At 31.4% G+C, this 13,764-nt stretch overlaps 1 long non-coding RNA gene across 1 annotated transcript; it reads right to left on the bottom strand.

The window, feature by feature from the left end:
• Positions 1-8,800: 8,800 nt before the first annotated feature.
• LOC136205284 (uncharacterized) lies at positions 8,801-9,439 on the bottom strand. Its single transcript, XR_010675882.1, has 2 exons — positions 9,250-9,439; positions 8,801-8,905 (listed from the first exon to the last, which is right to left on the bottom strand). It is a non-coding gene; the product is annotated as an uncharacterized lncRNA (long non-coding RNA).
• Between the last annotated feature and the right edge of the window lie 4,325 nt (positions 9,440-13,764).

Here is a 13,764-nt window from a genome sequence, read left to right as displayed (position 1 = left end):
TTCACAAACATTTTGCCAAAAACTCTTTCAATATTCTGTGTAAAATTCAAATTTTCGCCAAAAGATTTGATTGATCTAAGTTTTCAACTTTACCACCAAAAATGGATTTGAAGAGACTCCATTTAGGTACAAATAGATTACAGATTAATTAATGCAGTTCGACAATGTCTTGTCTGTTTTACATCTCTTCATCATGGAAATAGAGAATGTTCTACCAGAGGATTTGATTGAGTTTAATGGTAGTACAAATTCCCCACCAATTCAAATATCTCCATCTATTCATGATATGATCTTTTGTTCGAAGTAAACAATGAACTAATTATAGAAGATGATACCAGGCGACATTGAATATCTTGGTATTGCTCTTTATGTAAAGATATGATTAATTTGTTATGATTGAGTAGGTTTAGAAAGAGTAATAGGTTGGATATGCTTTTTTAATTTGTTCTATTAATCCTTAATTTGCTAATGTTTTTTTAATTTGTTCTATTAATCCTTAATTTGCTAATGCTTTTTTATACAACATGTTATTTTTAATTTGTTCAATTAACGCTTTCACTCCTTCAGCACTGCAAATGCTTTGTTCATCCACAAGCTTGAAGAAATTTATATAACTCCAATTTCGTTCATCAAACAAGTTCGAAGAAATTAATATCACTTCATAATACTCGGCTTCACAATTATGCCTTTTTTTACAACATGCTATATTTCAATTAAAATACATAAAAATAACTTGTTCTTTGATGAAAAGAAAAAAGAAAAAAAAATTGAGCATATCAGAACACCGTATTTTTTTTATTAGCAGGACTTTGTATGTTTTTGCCCATAATATGATCTTTGTATGTTTTTATGCCTTTTTTAATTGTTAATGTGTTTAATTTGACCCTTTTATGTTTATTGTAATTTTGCAGATGTAGAAAATGATCATATACCATATGAAAAAAGAAAGAGGAAAAATTTATCCAATGCTCAACGGTGAGCCATATACGATATGTTGTTACAAAAAAGCACTGATGGAAAATTATCGAGAGGGACGGCCAAGTCGGTGGCATCATTATTTTCAGCTGGTCTTCAGGTTGTTCAACGCATTTGGAAAGAATGGAAAAATGACGGATTACATGCGGATGTTACTCACAGACAGACAAAGAATTACGATCGAAAGAGAATTGCGATTGATTTGGATCAAATTCGTGAGATCCCTTTGTAGCAGCAGACAACCCTTAGGTCTTTAGCTTTTGCTATGAACATGACAAAGACCACACTGTTTAGACGTTTACAATCTGGAGATATACAGCGACATTCAAATCCTATAAAGCCTCTATTAAAGGAAGATAATACCAGATTCTGATTGTTATTTTGCTTATCAATGCTTCAAGAAAACAGTATATCCCATGATCCAACATTTAAGGATATGTACAACATTATCCACATTGATGAGAAATGGTTTCAGATGACAAGGAAAAATCAGAAACATTACTTACTCCCAAATGAAGAAGATCTATTACGCAATTGTAAAAGCACAAATTTTATTGGGAAAGTAATGTTTCTAGTTGCCTTAGCTCGTCCAAGGTTTGATGATGATAGAAATGAAATTTTCTCTGAAAAAATTGGTGTTTTTCCTTTGGTTACACAAGTGCCAGCGAAAAGGAACAGTGTTAATAGAGCTGCCGGGACTTTAGAGACCAAACCAATAACTTCAATTACTAGAGATGTTATAAGGTTACATGATCGAAAAAGTACTACTTGGAATTAAGGGAAAATGGCCAAGAGAAGATTGCAGATATCCAATATTCATTCAGCAAGACAATGCAAGAACACATATTGACTGGGACGATGAAGAATTTTTTCAAGTTGCTTCCCAAGATGGATTTGATATTCGTTTGATGTTTCAACCTGCTAATTCTCTAGATTTGAATGTCTTGGATCTCGGGTTTTTTAGTGCAATTCAGGCTTTACAGCAAAAGGATGCAATGACTATAATTGATGGTCTTGTACATGATGTGGTCAAATCATTTGAGGATTTTCCTTCATGGAAGTCCAACGGAATATTTTTGACATTGCAACAGTGCATGATAGAAACAATGAAAATTCAAGGTTCCATAAAGTACAAAATTCCACATATGAAAAAGGAAATCTTAGAAAGAGAAAGGCGGCTTCCTACTCAACTAAAATGCGAGTTTGATTTAGTACAAGAAGTTCTTAATTATTTGAATTCTGGGACTTAATTTCAGGTATGTGGTTGTCAATTAAGTAGAGTTTAGCTTCTTACTTTGGGAAATTTAAATTATCTAATCTTTTCCTATATTTAATTGATCCTTGCAGATATCAGAATTATTTCATCTGACATTTTTTGCTCATCTAGTGGAAATAGGATTACTGAAGTTGCAGTTGTAGTTTAATTGTGTTTTGTTCCTGGCATGGGAGAATTTGGCACAGATGAAGATTTTCGTGTTGTTCCTGGCATGGGACAATTTTGTACAGATGAAGATTCTCATGTTGTTCATGGCAATAGCTGTCTTATTCATTATGCTAGCCAATCATCTGAAAATACAATTCAATTTGAGTAGTCTATCAACCTTTCTGTAATGTTTTAATATAAACCAAATTGAATTTTCTATACTATACCAGCCAAGAATGCATAGTGATGATCCTTGTAATGCGCATATTATAGTTTGCTTCATTTGTTCTGTTTGCAGCCTTTCCCCTTGGCATATTACAAATTAAGTGTCTATTGGTTACACATTCATCAGTTTGCAGCTAACAGATGCATTTAAATTCCATAGCATTTTGTTGCAATTGGTGCAAACATGTACACTAACCTTGACTGATGAACGATTATGCAAGATTCAACCATGGTAGTATATTTTGCCCGACAAATGAATAAATGACAAATTACTGAGAATTGTACCAACAAAAGATAACAAAACTAACTCTGCTCTTGCTAAGAATGATACAAATTGTATGTTATTCAATTCTATGCAATATAGTTGTAACAAATTCAAGGGCATATAGTTTAGTGGAATAACCAAAGGATGAAAACCATGCATTTCTCATGTTTCTTATTTGTAAAGTTATTATGACCTGCAATAGGTAAAATATGAAAACAATGGGACTACAGTATGTCAATGCTCCTCGACTCTAATAAAATTGTCACAAGAAGTAATAAATTATAATACCTTTTATAGATTCTAGCTGGTAAGATTTTCTAAATTTTTCAACTAAGGAATCATAGAATGGCTTTGCTTCTAGGGGCATTACTACATGGAATTCTGGCTTGTTTCCCTTCAAGAATCCGTACAAGGTAAACTGACTCACTATTACAACCAAACAACATTCAAAACTAGATAATGTCATTTTAATATTTATAACAAAGTATGAAAATTTAACCTTACAATAGATTAAATCAATAAAGCAAAACATATATACTAGTTAATCCATTTCTAAGAATGCATCATTTAGACTTGAGTACAGAAAATTATATCTCAATGAAGATTTCCGTGTTGTTCCTGGCATGGGAGAATTTGGTACATATAAAGATTTTCATGTTGTTCCTGGCAATAGCTGTCTTGTCCAATGTGATAGCCAATCATCTCATGGTCTTTTTTTAGGAATAGCATAATGCATTAAGTATTCTAGAGATTTTGTCAAATAGTCTATAATTTAATAGGAGATCTATAAAACATATGGGTATAGATTTTGTCAAATAGTCTATAATTTTGCCAAAAGTTCAAGTGTAAAGCCAGTGGCTTTGGTGGAGGCATGAATTTCACCCTTGAGGGTTTTACTGATGACATTGGAACAAAAGAATCTGATAAAGTTGGAAAAGATTAGGAAGCTGATAATTGTAACTAATTTTTCATGCTATTATTGTATAAAATTGAAAAAGGATTAACTTAATGGATATAAAAATGGAAAAGATTAGGAAGCTACATATATATACTTGTTCCCAAATTTAGATGGTGGGACCTTTAGCATGAATATGAGAATGTGCAAAGTGGTAAAAGAAGGATTAGAATGAAAAGAAATAATGTGAAAAAGAAAACTAAGAAACACCCGTATAAAAGAATCTGATAAAGTTAGAATTTTAGGCTATAATCCCATGCACTAAAAGAATCTGATAAAGTTAGAATTTTAGTTAAAATAAATGCTCATTACTCTACTTGACCATTACATTTTTTTTGCTATAATCCCATGTAGTGTCACAATGATTGCAATTTTAAACCATGTGTTCAATGCTTTGATCTATGCAATGCATACTTGTTTAAATCCTTCACCAAGAAATTAAGCCACTTATCTGATCTTAATATTCAGAACCTTGTTCACTAAGTTTGAATTGGATTTCTAGCCAAATTATGTCAAGTATACCTTGCAATAAAATGAGGTCGACCTCTTTGTTTGGATATAATACACCTCCATTTACATTTAAGTGAATTTTCAACTAATTGGAGTTTCAACCAAATTGAACTGAACTTGTAGATATTAATTTATTGAAGAGATGTAGCAGATTGAGATAACAGGTTCATCCATATAATATTGGTAATTATTGGCTCGGTTCGGCTAAGAGCCCGGGCACCAAGTGTGTCCATTATTAAATTCACCAACAATAGCTAAATTGCTGTTGATGGTAATTCGCCTGCTGAAACTGCTGCTACAAAAGCAACATATTAGTTTAGCAACTTTAGTGCTTTGAATACCCATAGAAAGTCCTATATCAGCTACTTTCGATACATGTGCATCATTAGTTATGTCTCTAGTGACAACTACAACATGGCCTTTCTGTTTAGATTATCTTCATATCAACCTTCTCAACGTGAAAAAAAATTGAAAAAAAGAAATTAAGAAACAGATGAAGTCTAATCGTAACAATTGAACTTGAAGCAAGTAAATCACAGCAAGGTTTGTTACAGACCAAAGTGCTCATTCCAAATGCACATCCATTTTTCTTTTTCCAAATTCAAAGTATAGAACTTTAGATACAAATCAGTACTAAGCAACATAAAAAAAACATAAGTAAAGAGACGGATAAGCCATTATAGGATAGAAATACTTAATAAAATCTAGGAAGAAAAATCTTCAAATTCATCATAAAAACTTGTTGCAATTCTAGGTTTTCAAAAGCTTCACATCCTTCTTCTGGAAATTTTTTTAAATCAAACCCACAATCCGGATATTCATTCAAGTTGAACAACAATGCGAATTTTTTATTTGTCGAACTCAACTCCTCATGTTCTTCTTCTTTCTTGGGCTGCATCTTGAAAGTTGTCTTGTTCTTTGGGTTTTCAAAAACTTTATCTTCTTCTTTCTTCAATTTCCTCTTGAATATTGTCTTATTTTCTAGTTTCAATCTCTCGCAACATTTTGATTTCTTCATTATCTTCCTGAAAATTGTAATTTTGATTCTTTTCAATCCTTTTATCTCTTCACTCTCTTCCCACACGTAAGAATTATTTTCCTCTATATATATGAAGAACCAGGTTGATAAACATTGACCATTTACATCATCTCACTTAATGAACCTTCGGAACTAACGATGGAGTAATTAATGGTGGAAGAATAATCATAGTATTGAAAGAATAAAGAGAAGGGAAACAAAGGAAAAAATCTATAGAAAGGAGAAAACGACTTACATTTTGGAAAAATACTGAATCCCTAAAAAGACTTATATTATGGGACGGAGGGAGTAATATTTTATTATTATTATTATTATTATTTTCTTATAGTGTGACCCACCCTTTTTTCTTTCAAATTGAGAGCTCCCTTCGATTTTCTCTTGTTCATTTTCCCAATTTCAAAATTTATATCAATCCTCAATTTATTTTTATATTGTATTCTTAAAAAAGAAAAAGACTAACATCATCATGATCATTCATCTATCTCTATTGTAACAATTTTTATCTTATTGAGTGTTGATTTTTCCTTTCCACTATACATACTTAAGACGTGCGAAAATTTTAGGGTTTACTTGGATGGAGGTTTTTAAAGGTTAATTAATGGAAGACTAATAAGCTAATTATTCTTGAGAATGAGGGTTGGAAGGTTAATTATCTAATCATGATTGGAAGGAAGATTATTAGGAAGGGAAAGATTTTAAAGGTTAATTAGAGGTTTAAAAACCTCCAAAAAATTCTCCATTTTTAGTCCTTCCAATGTGGTTGGCTTTTGGAGGTTAAGTATTTTACTTCACCTTCCTTCCATTCTTCTAGGGGCTACTTAGATGAGATCTTTTAAAAGTTAAAATATAAAAAGGTGAGCTATCTAACCCTGCTTGGATAGAAGGTTATTTGGAAGGGATGGTTTTTAAAAGTTAATTCAAAGTTAATTTTTTTTAGTCCTTCCAACCGGTCGGATTTAGAGGTTAGATATTTTTACTTGATAATTTTATCCTCGTTTAATTTTTATATTGTCCAAGTATGCTTGTTTTATTTGCCATAAACCATTGTCTTCGAGCTTTATTTGATTCCATTTTTTCTTCCTCCTTCAAAAATTCAAAACATCCCAACCTCTTATCAACCTTGCAAAAATCAAGAGACATAAGCTCTTTAGAATGTTTTGAATCATTATATTTTCACATTGTTTTCTCCTTTTATAGACCTAGCTGCTCTTTAACTATTATTTCAAATTTCAATTCATCTTTAATCAGTTGATCCTTGAAAAGACATTAGATTCAATAAGACTTGTGATTGGAACGAGCTCTTTCCTGGTCTTGCTTCTTCTATTGTTAGGAAGAATGAGCTTCGAGTATAAGGATTCCATCAGGGGAAGGAAAATGAGGCTTGAAAGCGGTTGGGCTGATTCAATCTTGTTTTGGAAAAATCAAAATTTAGTAGACTAAGGTGCCAATGAATTACGATTGGAACGAGCTCTTGACCAATCTTGCATCTTCTATTGCTAAGAAGGGAGAGCTTCAAGCAGAAGGATTCTATCAACGGAAGGAAAAGGAGGCTTGAAAGTAGTTCGACTGATTCAATCTTGTTTTGGCAAAATCAAAATTTAGTAGACTAGGGTTCCTAAAGTAACAACTTATATGGTTATGGTTTTCCATACAGTGTGATGGTCTCAGTAAGGCTAAAATATATCCTAAAGGGGGTTATGCCCTTAAAACTAGTTTTACAAAAGATGTGGAACTGGGTGTTTGTAAAACTTATGAAATAGTTTAAATATGATTGACTAGATATAATAATTTCTCTAGTAGATTGAGATATAGATAATGACAAGCTTGCTTGAATAATAAAAAGAGTAGAAATATAAAAATTGTGACACAAAAATATTTATAGTGGTTTGGAAAAACTAAACCTACTCCACTCCTCAAGGCTATGTCTTAAGATTTATATTACAATTTTTTATATGTACGGATCAAACCTCCATTAAGCTTACAGGTGCTTAAGAAACCTGAGTTAAGCTTACGGGTGCTTAAAAATCTGACGATACTTTTTGCAAGTGCAAGTACAAAACTTATCAAAACTTACGGGTGCTTGACAGACCGTTACTATTCTTTTTTCTAGTAAAAATCAAATCTCTGATCACTTTTATAGCTTAAGTATCCTAAATACAACCTAGTGTGTAAACAATCCTACTTTTAAAGATTAAGTAAGAAACTTCACAAACTGATTGAATATTTGTATTACAAGTAACTATGAACACTCAATATTTAATCTCAATGAAGAATTGTTGGAAAGACTTTGTATAAATCTTGATGTAGCAAATATGTTGTAAGTCTTTCCAGTTGAAAATGGGGAAATTATCTCTCTAGTTGAAAAAATATATATGTTGTAATATGACCATTGTGAAATGTTCGTTATTTTGTCGTTTAGTGATGAGAACACTTTTCAAATGGATGCCTTGGATAAGCCTCCTGTTGATAAAGATCTTGTATAAGACTTTTGCAATAAAGCTCTTTTTAAATAATAAAGATTTTATTGTATCTTATTTTTATAAAAGACTTTACTTAACACATGTCTTCTTTTGTAAGACTTTAACGTTATATTCTTATACTTGAAGCTCTTCATTATTATACTCATACTTTGTCTTCTATCCTTGTACGTCAATTCTTCAATGTAGACTGTAGGAGATCTTTCTGTCTTCATTCTTCTTTACTTTAATTATATACAAGTGTTCATGTAATAATACTGTGTATACTTCTAATTGCTTTTGTATTTTGCTATTTGTTTTTATACTTAGCATACACTACTAGAAATTTCATGTTTACTGACGGAAATTTCCGTCAGTAACTACATAATTTCCGTCAGTAAAGTGACATTCTGACGGACTTTTGACGGAATGAAAAACATGGGTTAAACACACGTCAGTAAATTATTTTGACGGAATTCTGACGGAACGTTTGACGGTATTCTGACGGAATATCCGTCAATATTCTCATCAAGTTTTGACGTTTTTGTTGACGTTTAAATATTTCCGTCAGAATTTTTAAAATGGTTTTTTAAAAAATAAATGATATTTACTTTATAATTAAAATTCATAAATAATAAATAAATATTATTTGTTACATTAATATAAAATTTGGATTGAAGGGAGCTAATAAATAAATAAAATATATACAAAGCACTAAATTAGACAACAAGATAAAGCACTAAATTAGACAATGAAGAGTTGGCTTATGCTTTATTATACCTGTAATCGTGATAGACAAAGCAATAAATTAGACAACAAAATAAATACAATCTCTTGAGCATTACAAGACCAGAAAATTTTCAAAAACAACATAAAACAAAATATGATATCTTGTATGAAAGCTTTTCAAGTTGGGCTTCAAAATAAAGATCTCGAACACATGAACACCAAAATACCTGCAACAAGTGACTACAAGCAGCATCAATAGTAGTAGCATTCCTCTTTTAACTTCCCATGAAATATGGACAGAAATGTAGGAACCAAAAGAACTCCTCACCTTATGAAAAAAATTATAAATCAGTCACAAGGAATTTAAATACGGGAACTAAATAAATAAACACAGTAAGCATGGTGACCACAATTAGAAAAAAAAACTTGAAATAACAAAACAACAATGTGTAAATAGTGATACTTAGAAGTTAGAAATCAATTTACCATACAAGTAAAAATCATCATTACTAAAAATTGTGGAGAGGAAGTTAGAGATAGAACTAATATTTAAAATATAACACATAGTAAAAAGAAAATGACATTTTATAACAATTATAGGAACTTAGATATTTTGCTGCTCCTGTTTGATGAAAAAAAAGGACAAATAAAGGAAAGATTGAAAACATTTACCTGTAAGGATCAGAAACGATAACACAATTTGGAGTAAACGAGCTGTTTAGGGAGACTGGTCCAAGGGAAAAAAACCTGCCATCTTTGAAGGAGTCCAGTGGTCATGGACGGTGGCTGAAAGGAATGATACATCTCAAAGGATTAGAGTTATTAAGGAGGGAGAAGAGAGTGATCTGATGCCCAATTTAGAGAGAGGCGACCGAATAAGAAATGAGGAGGAGAGAGAAGAAGTGAGCTATTTAAGGTGAAAAATGGGTTAGGGTTTTTCTTATCCATTAGATTAAAACAAGATCAATGGTTCAGGATTCATTTATCTTGAAAAAGACAAATGTGCACCTCTAATAAATGGGGTCCATTCAATGCTTCCTAAAAGAGTTACTAATATATTAAAGACAAAAATATATTAAAAAGAAATACTGTGTATTAACCAAAAAAAGAAATACTGTAGTTTTTAAAAATAAAATAAAATATTAACATACAAATATTTAATTATAATTTATATACAAAAATAATAATAATAACCTTATTACCTATCTTTATTGAATTATGAAGTTACAAAAAAATGAAAAAGTATATATTCAAGTTATAATAAGAAATAATTAAAATAAGGATTTATTAAATCTATCAATAGTCAAAATAAATTCAAGCTATAAAAAAATGAAAAATGTATAGTCAATAGTCAAACTAGAATATGAAATAAACTAAAATAGTGATACTATTTTTTGTTAAAGAATGTAAATACATATTATTTTTTTCATTCATGTGTAATTCCGGTTGATATTATTGACGGAATGTATTTCCATCAGAATGTTCTGTCAGAATAATGGCAGGAATGTTCCCACCAGAATATATTGACGGAAATCACAATCCGTCAACAAATCCGTCAGAATATATTGACGGAATATTTTTTGACGGAATTCCGTCAAACATTACTGACGGAAACCATTCCGTCAGAAAATTCCATCAGTAATCAGGGATTTTCTAGTAGTGATAGTATAACAGATATTATTTTTACAATTGTTAATTTATACTCAATATTAATAAAATATTTATCATTGTAGTGAATAGTTCAACTATTGGTGAATAGCGTTGTCATCAAAATATTCACTACACCATAGATGGTCTCTTGCAATCTAAAAAAGTGTTGCAATATATAGGATTAAATTTGATCAACATTGTTTAAAATGTGTTGCCAAAGATATGTTAAACTAACTATAATATGCTATTTTTTAACACTATTTATAAAGTGTTGCAAGTGATATGTAAAACATTGAAACACTTTATTATGTAGTATGTTTTGTATACGAGGAAATTTTTTTATAAATGTTCTTTTTGTCTTTATGCTATTTTGGCTCCAACCCTAAAAGATTAGGAGGGAACTTTTTTTTTTTGCCACCATTGCTCAAACACTAATCTATCTCAACTAAAATCCAAATTCAAACCTTAAAAATCTAATCTGCTTATTCTAATTCACAAATTAAAGTTGGGAAAAGAAATAGGGAATGAGTTTTAGAAATTACCCATTCTAATCACAAACTGCCATTCTAATCTTCTTCTTCCGCTCTCAGCTCCTGGTTCGCCATCGCCATATTTCTTTGCATGGACCATTTGCAAGTATTGAAAATTTATTAATCTATTTGCCAATTCTATAATACTTCAAGTTTAAACTGATTTTTTCTCTCCTTTTTATCAACAGTCGAAGGTTTTGGAAATACGACTTTGAAGAAATGGTGGTTCTCTGTCTCCGTATATCATGTTCTTTGTCTGTGGCTGCTTGTTTGTCCTTCTGCTTTTTGTTTTGTTCCTTCTACCCTTGTCGTCCTTCTACAAATTCTTTTGGTAATTTTTTAATTCTTTTTTCTTTAATCAATGTTAATCTGCAGTTCAGTAACCTGCCTTAGTTTCTCTGTTTAATTGTCTTACTGATTTTTATATTCTCTTCTTGCTTTGCTGAATTTGATATTCATATAATAATGGGGGTTGTTTTCTTCGTCGATTTTCCTAGAAAATGTGTGATATAAGTTGTCCAACACATATGAGGAATTGTTTTCATTTCTGATTTATATATTGAACCGTACTTTTATTTTTTATTGTTGAGCGATTTCCGCAAGTGCACGGTTTCGCTTGTAGTAATAAAAAGATATTGATCCCACAGAGAACGTTTTTTTCACAAAAACTTATTTTGATATAGTTTAAAATACGTCTTAAGGTTTATTTAATAGATAATCGTTAATTGAATTTGGTTTTGAGATTGATTAAATGGGAATTAGGTTAGAATATATGTAGAATGTTAGAAATCAATTCTGTTTGAATATGAATTACAAAACAGAAACGTTTAGTGTTTAAAATAAGAAAATAAATGTATTCGTTTGCATTAAGCAAAGAAAACAACTTTAAACTTTGTAAAAATTATAAATGTGTAATAACATAAATTGGTTCAATTAAAAGGCTTTGAACTGCAGATGATCTTCCTACGGTCGGGCAAGACCGCTACCTTAGTCAAATTGATACTTATTTCCGATAAGCCGACTTAACGATCATATCGTCCGTAAGAATGAATTTGCCTAAGTGTTCAACAAAGTTTCCTTGTAAAGATATTGAATTTAACTACGTTTTAATGAAAACACCAGAACTCACTTCGGATCATTTACCAAAGTGCTACATAAAAATATATTGAATTGCATAAACTTTATTAGATGAAGTGTGAATTGATACAAGTTTACAGAGAATAAAAAGCATGGAAGCATTCAAAACGACATTGGAGTTCCGGGTCATCAATCCTTTCCTCAAACCTCGTTAGAGTTTGTCAGGCTCGAGGGTCGAATCCGCTACTTAATCTTCTCGCTGAATCTTCGGAATAGAGATGGTATTTCTACTACCAAAATGTAAACTAGTCTTGAACAAATCTTAATCTAAATCTAATTGCTACTGTGTTTGTAATTAATTAATAAACAATGTGTGTACATCATATTACTTTTACAAAATCGAACTTCTAACTCTGAACCGTTTCTGACTCAGAATTTCTGCAAAAATTCTGTACTTAATCTTAATAATCTAACTCTCTCACAACTCTGAAATCAACTCTTTATTTATAGATGTTGAAGAGTCGTGTTTAGGGGTCGTGTCCGCTGCGAAGAGACGTTTTTATCCACTCGAACGGACGTGTTTCTTTGAAATTGAACATATGAAGATAGTGCTGCCAGGATTTCTGATCTTGCCGAGATCACAGAATCTCGGTCGAGATTGGGGGAGCAGTTTCTGGTCTTCGAAACGAACAGGCGAAGTGCCTGAAAAAGGCATATCGCGACCGAGATTAGGGAATCTTGGTCGCGACACGGGTGATTGTTCCCGTCGTCGACTTCGTTTCCCGTCTTCATTTCGGTGCGTTTGATTTTCTTCGTCTTTGACTCTTTTCGTAGGGTTTTTCCTTCGTTTTTGACCTCTTTTCGTTCCTATTTAGATTTTACCAATTATTTAGGTACCTTGCATGAAAGAAACATATTCGGATGTAAAAGTACTCTAAATAGATATAAACAGCACAAATTCGTAGCAAAACTGATGTAAATATTGATGATATTTTAGGTATATTTTGGGCTTAACATTTATGAATCAAAAATTTCCCCCTTTCCTCTGCTGAATTAAGAATAATATTGTCACTGTTTTGGGGGTTTTAATTCTCTTGTAATCATTAAAATTATTGTGTGATTCAAGTGTTAAATTGTGTTAAGTTATGAAAGTAGAGGTGACAATTCGAGTGTTAAATTGTGTTAAGTAATTTGGTTGAACGCTTGGGTTCTTTTCAGGCATTCCTTACATTGACATAATTAGTAAATGCATATTGTTTTTCATATTCATTTCAACTTTTTATATTGAACTTAATTTGCCATTGATTTGAGAAGAAATTATATCATATTCATCTCTTTTTTCAGTCAATTATTTATCATTTCTAATTGCATTTGAATAGAAAATTGAAAATCATAATTCAGAATCTGATTAAAAATCATAATTCAGAATCTGATTAAAAATCATATCGTTGTTGGTAGTTCACTTTTAATGACTCAAAAGTGATTGAAATGCATTTTGAGGGTAGTAGTATGATACAGTATATAAATTGTTCATCATTATTTATGTTATAATTCGGGATAATTACAAATCTGACCCAATCAAAGACCCCAATTTACATATCTAACCCACCTTGCTTCCATTTTACCAAATTAGACACTTTCACCCATTTTGGACAAAATTACCCTTATTCTAGTTTGAAGGTTCATCTCCTACCTCCCGCTGCTTCCACTTCGACTTCCTCACCTGACCTTTCCCATTCAACTTCATTGTGGTTCATCTTCTTCAGTTTCAGTTCGTTTCAACTGCATTATACGTTTTATTTTCATCACTATATATAATCCGGTCCGTTCTTCTCTGCATTTTCATTATATTTTCATCTCCTACCTCTGGTGTGTTTTCATCTGCTGCGGCGCGGCGAGGATGGCGAGAAAATGGAAGGCATCGGCGGCG

Source organism: Euphorbia lathyris, chromosome 9 (assembly GCF_963576675.1).
Source record: "Euphorbia lathyris chromosome 9, ddEupLath1.1, whole genome shotgun sequence".
NCBI classification, from domain to species: Eukaryota; Viridiplantae; Streptophyta; class Magnoliopsida; order Malpighiales; family Euphorbiaceae; genus Euphorbia; species Euphorbia lathyris.
This window is presented reverse-complemented; position numbering and strand designations above follow the sequence as displayed.